The sequence below is a fragment of the Giraffa tippelskirchi genome, chromosome X (genome assembly GCF_054371585.1).
Source record: "Giraffa tippelskirchi isolate mGirTip1 chromosome X, T2T-mGirTip1v1.2.pri, whole genome shotgun sequence".
Taxonomy (NCBI): domain Eukaryota; kingdom Metazoa; phylum Chordata; class Mammalia; order Artiodactyla; family Giraffidae; genus Giraffa; species Giraffa tippelskirchi.
This window is the reverse complement of record NC_137289.1, coordinates 5,380,122-5,389,965: the sequence shown is the minus strand read 5'-3', so window position 1 is coordinate 5,389,965 and position 9,844 is coordinate 5,380,122.

Here is a 9,844-nt window from a genome sequence, read left to right as displayed (position 1 = left end):
CCTGTGTCCTCCTGAAGCCTCCGAGGCTGACTTCAGGACTGTTCCTTCCTCCCCACAACTTCCAGAACCCTCCCTATAGTACTCTTTTTGTGCAAGGTTACCTTGGGCGGTTTCTGTTTCTGTGTGTGTGCATGTGCACATGTGCATGCATGCACTGTTACCCTAGCTAGACTGCAATCCCTCTGAGGATAAAGACCCCGCCCAGTTTACCTTGGTACTGTCCCCAGAGATGCTTCTGCCAAAGGAGACACTGACTAGGTGCTGATTGTTGGCTTCGAGTCACTTAACACTCATCAACTCTGCTGTACCACTCTGGATTCAGCAGGTGATGAGAAGGGCCCTGCCCAGGCATCAGTGTGTGTGAGGCGGATAAGCAAGGCAAGTATGTCAGTAATCTCATTGGACGCAGGACCACTCTCTGTAGAAACATCTGAAGTTCTGCCCTGGGCAGAAACATTGCACACCTGTCAGTGCATTTTCCTTGCTGAGGGAAGGGTATCCTCTCTGTGGCCCCACGTGGGAGGGAGAGAGCATAAGGAAGTCTGCACATGGATTCTTCCAGGCTCTGGCTGTCTTTCTCCTTGTGATCTACCTTCGCGTCCTTACTGCATTGCTGTACTTACATCTTAGCTGTGAGTGCAACTGTATGCTGAGTCCTCTGAGTCTCCAAAATCACTGCAGATGGTGATTGCAGCCATGAAATTAAAAGATGCTTACTCCTTGGAAGGAAAGTTATGACTAACCTAGACAGCATATTAAAAAGCAGAGACATTACTTTGTCAACAAAGGTCCATCTAGCCAAGGCTATGGTTTTTCCAGTGGTCATGTATGGATGTGAGATTTGGACAATAAAGAAAGCTGAGTGCTGAAGAATTGATGCTTTTGAACTGTGGTGTTGGAAAAGACTCTTGAGAGTCCCTTGGACTGCAAGGAGATCCAACCAGTCCATCCTAAAGGAGATCAGTCCTGGGTGTTCTTTGGAAGGACTAATGTTGACGCTGAAACTCCAATACTTTGGCCACCTGATGCGAAGAGCTGATCATTTGAAAAGTGCCTGATGCTGGGAAAGATTGAGGGCAGGAGGAGAAGGGGACGACAGAGGATGAGATGGTTGGATGGCATCGCCGACTCAATGGACATGAGTTTGGGTAAACTCCGGGTGTTGATGATGGACAGGGAAGCCTGGCGTGCTCTGGTTCATGGGGTCACAAAGAGTCGGACACGACTGAGCGACTGAACTGAACTGAACTGAGTCTCCAACTATAACAGAAAAGTGGCACTATTATAGAGGTGTGTCGGGTGTTTATGCTTTTATTTATTATGTCATTTTTCCTGAATTTTGAGATATGTCTAGCATTTGTCAACTTTTTCCAAATGTGCTCTATATTTCTTCTCTCATTTTAAATATTAACTTTTGTTCCTGATTTTGTATTGGTAATTTTGTATTCTTATCCTTAAAGAGGGCCTCAAGTATTACAAAGCTTCAGGTCCCACACAACCTGGATCTGCCTCTGTCATGGATCCAAAACTCGCTATCTCTTGTTGATTTTGTATTGTCACCCCATATTTCACAGGTGGAGATGTTAAAACCCAAAGAGGAAGATAAGCTTACTTGGCAAAACCGGGATAGGATCCAGGTCTTTCAACTCCCAATTTAATGCTCTTTTCCCTCCCTTCCTTAAAGAATTTTGATGATTTGTCTGTAAATGCTGGTCATGACACTGGTTGGACATCCACTGGATGACACTGAGGAGACTGAAGCTCTAGTCCCCTTTCTTTCAGTAGATGGATAATCTTGAATGATCCCTTTCTCTTCTGGAGCACATTTTCCCCTTTTATAAACTAAAGTGGCTGGACTGGATGCTCTTTAGAGGCCTTTTTCCTCTCTGATGTTCCCAAAGATTGTCATTCTAGAAATGCCGAATCACAGATCATAGTTGAAATCACTCACCTTCTTGTCCTTGGGTCTTCTCCACCTCTAAATATGGAAATACAGTTCCTACCTCCACTGTTTGTTGTGTAGCCTCTGGCACCATTCATGATTAAGCAAGTAGTCAAAAACTGCTTCCATCCTTCTATCCAATCAGGAACAAAAGTTTTCAGTATGATTCTCGCTCCTTTCCTCTGGAATCAAAGAATCTTTGATCAGCAAACTTAAATTTTAAAAAGGAAAGAAAAAGAAATATACATACTCTGCTTTTAAAACTTTTAAAATGAAAGTATACTTTGCAAACAGGAAAAATGCACAAATATTAAGTAAACTGGTTAGTGGTTGTTCACAAAGTTGATCCACCAATAACCAGCACGTATGTAAAGTAATAGAACATTGCTAGAATCCCTGTGATCCTTTCCAAGTCTCTACTTCTGCCTAAACATGAAAGTGAAAGTCTCTCAGTCGTCTCCAACTCTTTGAGACCCCACTGTTCTGACTTGTAACATCTTTGATTACGTAAATGTAATCCTACATTACGTACTCTTATTGCTTGTGAGATTCACGGAGGGTGTCATGTGAGCAGTATTTCCCTTATTCTCATTGCCATACAGTATTCCATTTATGACTACACTGTGGTTGATTATCCATTCCACTGTTTGTGGGTATTGGCATAGTGTCCAGGTTTTTGCTAATACAAATAAAGCTGCTAAGAATAGCCTGGTATTTCATTTCATTGGTAAATATATGCTTCTGTTGCATATATGCCTAGAGGTGGAATTGATGATTTGTAGGATGTACATATGTTTCCTTAGCAGATATTGCCAAGTAGCTTTCCATAGTGCCTGTAACAGTTTATATGTCCACCAGCAGTGTGTGGGTTCCAGTTACTCTCCATCCCTGGTAGCACATGCTGTCACGTAGGGTGGTGTGCAGCGGGATCTTATTTTGGTTTGTTTATCTATTTACTTACATAGAGCATACTTCCTATGCTATACAATTCCATGAGTTTGGACTGAAACACAGAGCTATGGATCCATCACCACAAGCTAAGTATAGAAGAGTTCCCTCATCCCCCCAGATTTCCTGGTGCTGCTTCTTTGTATCTCACCCCTCCCCCATCCCTAAACCTTGGTAGCCACTGGTCTGATCTCTATCCCTATAGTTTTACCTTTTCCAGATTGTCAAGTAAGTAGAATCAGATGGTATGTAGTCTTTTGGTTCTGGCTCCTCTCACTTAACTAAATGTATTTGAGATTCATCCATATGGTTATATATAACAGCAGGTCACTCCTTTTTATTGCTGGATGTAGATGTACCACATTTTGTTTATCCATTTACCAATTGAGGGACATTTGGTTTCTTTCTAGTTTTTATCTCTTATGAATAAAATTGTTACGTGTATATATTTATATAGAAGTTGTTTTGTTTTATTTCTCCTGAGTAAATATCTTTTCCTGTGCTTATTTATAATTATTGAATATATTTTTGTTCGAGGTGATGATTTTTTAAAATGTGAAACTACTCATCAGATTATTGTACCTTTTACAACAGAAGCAAAGTGCACTTTGTTTTATATTTTAAGGAACTATCTACCAAAGTGTTTTCCAAAGTAGCTGTACTAGTTTACACTGGCACCAGCAATGGCACCTTAAATTATTTTTAAGATATTTTCTGGGTATAGACTTCTGAGTTGCATAGTTTCTGATGTGAAATTTGATATAATTCTTATTTTTTCTTTCCATATAAAGTTTCTTTTTTCTCTGGTTGCTTTCAAGATTTTTCTCTTATCTTTCGTTTTCACTAGTCTGAATGTGATATGCCAAGGGGAGGTTTACTGGGGGCTCTTAACCTCTGCATCTGGGGTTTGTTGTCTGTCATTTAATTTGGGGGAATTCTCATCCATTATGTTGTCATAAAAATTAAAAAATTAATCTATCATCCCTCTGTCTTCTTGGATTCCAATTACACTCATGCTAGACTGTCTTATATTATCTTGGATATTCTTCTAAATTTTCTTCGTGTTTCAGTTTGGGTGGACTTCCCTTGTGGCTCAGCTGGTAAAGAATCCACCTGTAGTGTGGGAGACCAGTGTTCGATCCCTGGGTTGGGAAGATCCCCTGGAGAAGGGAAAGACTACCCACTCCAGTATTCTGGCCTAGAGAATTCCATGGACTGTATAGTCCATGGGACCGCAAAGAGTCAGGCACGATCGCAAAGAGTCAGGCACGACTGAGTGACTTTCACTTCACTTTCAGTTTGGGTAATTTTTGTTGATGGATCTTTGAGTTCACTGATTCCTTCTTTGGCTGTGCTGAGGTTAATGATAAGCTTATTGAAGGTATTCTTTATTTCTTCTACTGTGCTTTTCACTTCTAGCATTTCTGTTTTGTTCTTTGTTAGTTTGTGTTTCTACTGTAGCTATCTGCTTATCTTGCATCATGTCTACCATTTTCACTTTTAAAAAGATTTTTTGATGTGGACCATTTTTAAGTCTTTATTGAATTTGTTACAATATTGCTTCTTTTATGTTTTGGATTTTTGGCCATACAGCATGTGGGATGTTAGCTCAACAACCAGGGATTAAACTCACCACTCTTCCCTTACTGGAAGATGAAGTCCCAACCACTGGACCACCAGGGAAATCCTTCACCATTTCCACTTGAGCCTTTAACATGTTAACCATACTTATTTTAAAATTCCTTGTCTGATAGCTCCAATATCTGTGTTGTATCAGATTCAAGTTCTGGTGATCACTTTGTTTCTTGGGAGAGTGATTTTTCTTGCCTTTTTGTGTTTTTACTTTGTTTGAAGCCAGACATATTGTGTAAGACAGTGGAGACTGAGGTAAGAAATTGTGCACACATTTCCTTTTGCTGTATCTTTAGGGCTTTGAGTGAACCCGGTTAAGAGTTGGGTTGGGTTTGAGGTTGTTGTTGTTCTGTCCACCCTCAGTGTGTGACAGGCTTCAGATTCCTGTAGTGATTCCTTGTCTTAACATGAGAGTTAGTTTTTCAGAACAGTGACTTTTCGACACTGAGCTTTGGGCCTTCCCTTTACACTGTGCCTCAGATAGCCTCTTTGCATACTCTTGTTTCTCCTCTGTCCCTTTCCCAGTACTATTCTGCTGTTGCTAGTTGCTTAGATTTGTTTGGTTAGTGATATGGGGAATTGAGAGGGTGACATTTTCTGTTGTTCTGCTTAAGTTTCCATCTTCGGTACTAAGTCTGAGATATTGCCTCAGGGGTATGGCCTTCTCAAGTCTTCGGCCTCTTGTGTGGTTCTGTGCCCAGCAGATTTCTTCCCTTCCCCCAGGAGTTTGCTTCTCCCAGCTACAATGAATCTCCATCATTGCCCTAGAGTGTGTTGTCCTTTCCCCACAGAGAAAGGCATCTTTTCCTCTAGGGGAGTTAGGGGAACTGCATGGAGTAGATTCTTATCTCTCCTGCATGGCTAATGTTCCTTTCTCCAAGATCTGCCTCTCAATGGTCCATTCTTAGGGCTCACTCTGAGCTTTTCTGAAAGCCCCGAGTAGGATCCATGGAAAAAGAGCTTGCAATAGAGTGCTGACTCCCCCAGTCTCTGAGACCCTCAGAGGCTTCATACCATCCTGCCAGTCCATAATCTGCCTTCACCAATTCATCCGTGTTTCTAATGGAACTCTTCTTACTGGTTTATGATAAGCGTAACTCAAGTAAGTGAGTGCTCACATCTCCTCTCCTCTAATAAGGACTGTATCTCCTTAGATTTTGGGCAAGTGTGCTGCTCTGCAAACAACTCTCCAATGCAATAGAAAAATCATGAATTCGGTTAATCTGGCTTATTTTTTATCTTAACTCTGGAAATGATATTTCTTCCACCTTATTTCATCCCAGAGTGGAAGATGAAGTTTTAGATTTCCTTAAGACCAAACTACTCAGCCCCTTACACCCCCTAGACTTACTCATCCATTGGACTGCACAGAACCCCTCCTTCTCATGACTTTTGTTCCTAAAATGTTCTGCGGTGCTTGACCTTTGGGGGCTGGTCCTATTTTCGGGCATTTCAGATGCCTTTAAAAATCCCTTCGCTTCCTCTCAGCAGGTGTTAATACTATACTTTTGTAGCTATTAGTGGGTTATCTCTACCTGGTTATATTTTGGGTTTCATTGGGGTACATTCTACCTAGCTTTGTTGCAGATGTTGTTTATGGGTTTTGTTCTATTATTCTCACACTTTATCTGTCTTATGTGGGATATTCAAATTTAGGGAGATTCAAAACTATGATGCCATTGCTGTTTAAAATCTTGCCTTCCTCTTTTACCACCAGGCCTGTAGGGTTCAAATCCTGGCTCAACCACTTCCTCAGTATAATTTTTTGGTGAGTCACTTTCCCTCTCTGCACACCCTTCTCTGTAAAGTGGGGTACATATTTATGAAAAAAAATCTTGCCTTCCTTTTTTGAAAGATGCTTTTGCTAGATGTAAAATTCTAGTTTGACAGTCATTTTTTTGTTTGTTTGTTTTTGTTTTTTGGTTAATGCAGTTTCAGAGTTCAGTAAATACATGGGAGGGAAAATCTGGCAGAATAGTGGGCTCATTTCCCCCTCTTTCTTTCTACCCAGTGCTCTGCTGGGTTCCCTCCTCTTACCAGAGAGCCCTTAGTCCTTGTTCTTACTCATATCAGCACTCACTTACCTCATGCCGAGAATCAGCAAACATTCTGAGGGAAAAATGGCTACAGAGCGTCATTACCTCTCTTTCCCCAAGCCCTAGTTGCCTCATCATGCTCTGGTGCCTTCAAATAGATGTTTTTAAATTTTATCTGAAATTCTTAGTTATTTTTGTTGGGAGTATTAGTGTACTACAAGCTAGTCCATCACATTTGTAATCAGAAGTCCACCTGTTCCCTAAGTATTTTCAAATGAAACTTTTTCATGAACTGCAGTAATTGCTGAAGGGAGACATTTTAGGAGATTTCTTTTCACATAGATTCCTCACTGCTTTTCAAGAAAAAACTCTCTTAAAGACAAATAAATATGACTGAGATTCAGGGAAACTGTTACATGATTACATCATTTCCCCGACCTCTGTTTTTGGGTGGCAAAGGTAAGGAGTTATTTAAGTTAGTACCAGACTAATTAGGTTAGAAACTAGTTGTTTACAGATAGTGCAAAGACAAATATCAATCCTAACCTCTGTAATTTGGGCTCTGAATGAGTGAGACGCTACTGCTTTCTGGTCTTTAGAAGCCTACTATAGAGCTGCTACTCAAAATTCTTTCCCCTTGGTATATTCATTCTTCTAGTAAAACATAAATAATCCTTGGTGTTCTTCTCAAGGACTCAGACATAGACACTCACAATAAATCACAGGCACCATGTCCTTCTTTGGAGATAGAGGGCTTTATGCTGAGGAATCTACCAGGGAAGAGGAATCCCCTCGAGAATAATTTCCTCTGCTAATTATCATGCTTTCTGCCACAGTGCTACAGACACCCTTGTGTGTATCTTGCACAGCTGTGCGGAATGTTTAAAGAGAAAATTAAATTATGTCTTCTGCAAGGTCTCCACTCTGGAGGCTCTCCAGAAAGGGTGATAGGGCTTCAGAAAAACAAGACTATCTTCTGTTCCCAGGCCTTGTGTTTCCATAAAAGATGTGTTTGGATCTTAGCTCTATGATTCACCAGCCACATGACCTTGGGCCACCGACTCACCTCTGCATAAATTTCCTCATCTCTACACTCATCCTAACAACATTGGCTTCATAAGGCTGTTGTGAAGATCAATTCTAATAGTGGTAGAGAAAGTCATTTGTAAACTTCAAATGCAGTATATCAGAAATGGGGTGAGCCCTATTTTTTCATCCCGCTTTAGTCTCAAGTACTGGGACTGGAAGAGATCTAATCCCACATTTCATCTAAGATGGCCTTTGAGCTTCTGCATTCAGAGTTCTTTCAGAGATGGGATAGCTTTCCCTTATGCTTGTCTGCCAGCCCATACACAGAGCCCCAGGATGCCTGGAACTTCTGCTCTCCTATTACCAAAGAGGAAAGAGCAATGAAGTCTTCAGAAACCCAGAGCTCTGTTGTGCATTTAGTTCTGTCCTGCTTCCAGTCTGGGAAATGTGCAACTTCCTGTTTGGATGTCCAGTCAGCTCTGAAAATGGGCTTTGTTTAAACTAGACCCCCTTCTCTAAACACATGGGCATTCCTAAGGGAAACCAAGTGCTTGTCTACCCTTCACGGCTTCTTTGGGTCTTTGGGATGCTTCTTCACCTGAAAGGTCAAAATCACTTGTGATTCTGGTAAGAGCTGGAAGCGTCTAGTCACCTAAGCACTTGCTGTATGGGATGGGGAAGCAGAAGGAGGGACTGTTTGGTGCTGTCAGATGAGCTGACTCATTTATGCTGACCTTTTTTATATGTAAAAATATTGATAAAATCTTTAAAAGTTATTTAATCTTATTGAGATTATACACATGTATTATTTATTTCACATTAGTTATTTTCATCTGAGCCTACCAAATAATTTCTTCTTAACATTTGGCCTACATAAAATTAACAGAAACCTCTGCTCTCTGCAAAAAGGCTACAGGAAATGATCTCTAAAGTTCTTTCTTGGCTTTAAGATAGGTCTACAGTCTTTGGATTCCTTCCTGTAACCCTTTTAGAATGACTTGGACTCTTTTCTAGTGTACTTGGGGCAGGCTTCTTGTACAGCCTGAAGGCAGGACAGTAGCTTGCATGATCTGTCACCTTCCTTTGGTCTGAGATTCACTGGTGACTTGTAGGGCTCTTATGGCCACAGTTACAGTCTAATATTGGAATTCTCCACAGTCTGCTACTTGCAGAAGTTCAACCTCTTTGAGACAGTTGCAATAAAAGAATTCTATCAAAAAGAATTTGCTGAATTGTGGCTACAAACAAAACTAGCTTTGTGGGGACAAAATGTGCTCCTGTCAAGGGAACATTATGTTTGTTTTCCAGCCTCTCCTCCCAGGGTTTCACTTCTAATCTCTCTGCAGAAAGAAACATTTCAACAGGGAAACAAGTTGAAACTGAGACAAGTTATTTTAAGTTCCTGAAATCCCATCCCTACCTCAGAAGGAACTCCTCTGTTCACAAGCTAAAGCTGTCAATAAGCCTGCTTCCTTCCGAGAGCAATTCTGTTTGGATGTTGGATGCACACCTCCCCAAGCACTGTGGTCTCCAAATTCAATAAGTTCAGTAAAGTGAATGTCTTTCCACAGTTGGAAAGTATTTTATACTTTTGTGTTATCTAATAATAGGATAGTGTCTCATATTTTATTGATAACATTTAGAATGCTTACTATCATCACTACGAACAAAGCTAGTGGAGGTGATGGAATTCCAGTTGAGCTATTTCAAATCCTAAAAGATGATGCTGTGAAAGTGTTGCACTTGATATGCCAGCAAATCTGGAAAACTCAGCAGTGGCCACAGGACTGGAAAAGGTCAATTTTCATTCCAATACCAAAGAAAGGCAATGACAAAGAATGCTCAGACTACTGCACAATTGCACTCATCTCACATGCTAGTAAAGTAATGCTCAAAATTCTCCAAGCCAGGCTTCAGCAATACGTGAACCGTGAACTTCCAGATGTTCAATCTGGTTTTAGAAAAGGCAGAGGAACCAGAGATCAAATTGCCAATATCCAATGGATCATCGAAAAAGCAAGAGAGTTCCAGAAAAACATCTATTTCTGCTTTATCGACTATGCCAAAGCCTTTGACTGTGTGGATCACGATAAACTGTGGAAAATTCTGAAAGAGATGGGAATACCAGACCACCTGACCTGCCTCTTGAGAAACCTGTATGCAGGTCAGGAAGCAACAGTTAGAACTGGACATGGAACAACAGACTGGTTCCAAATAGGAAAAAGAGTATGTCAAGGGTGTATATTGTCACCCTGCT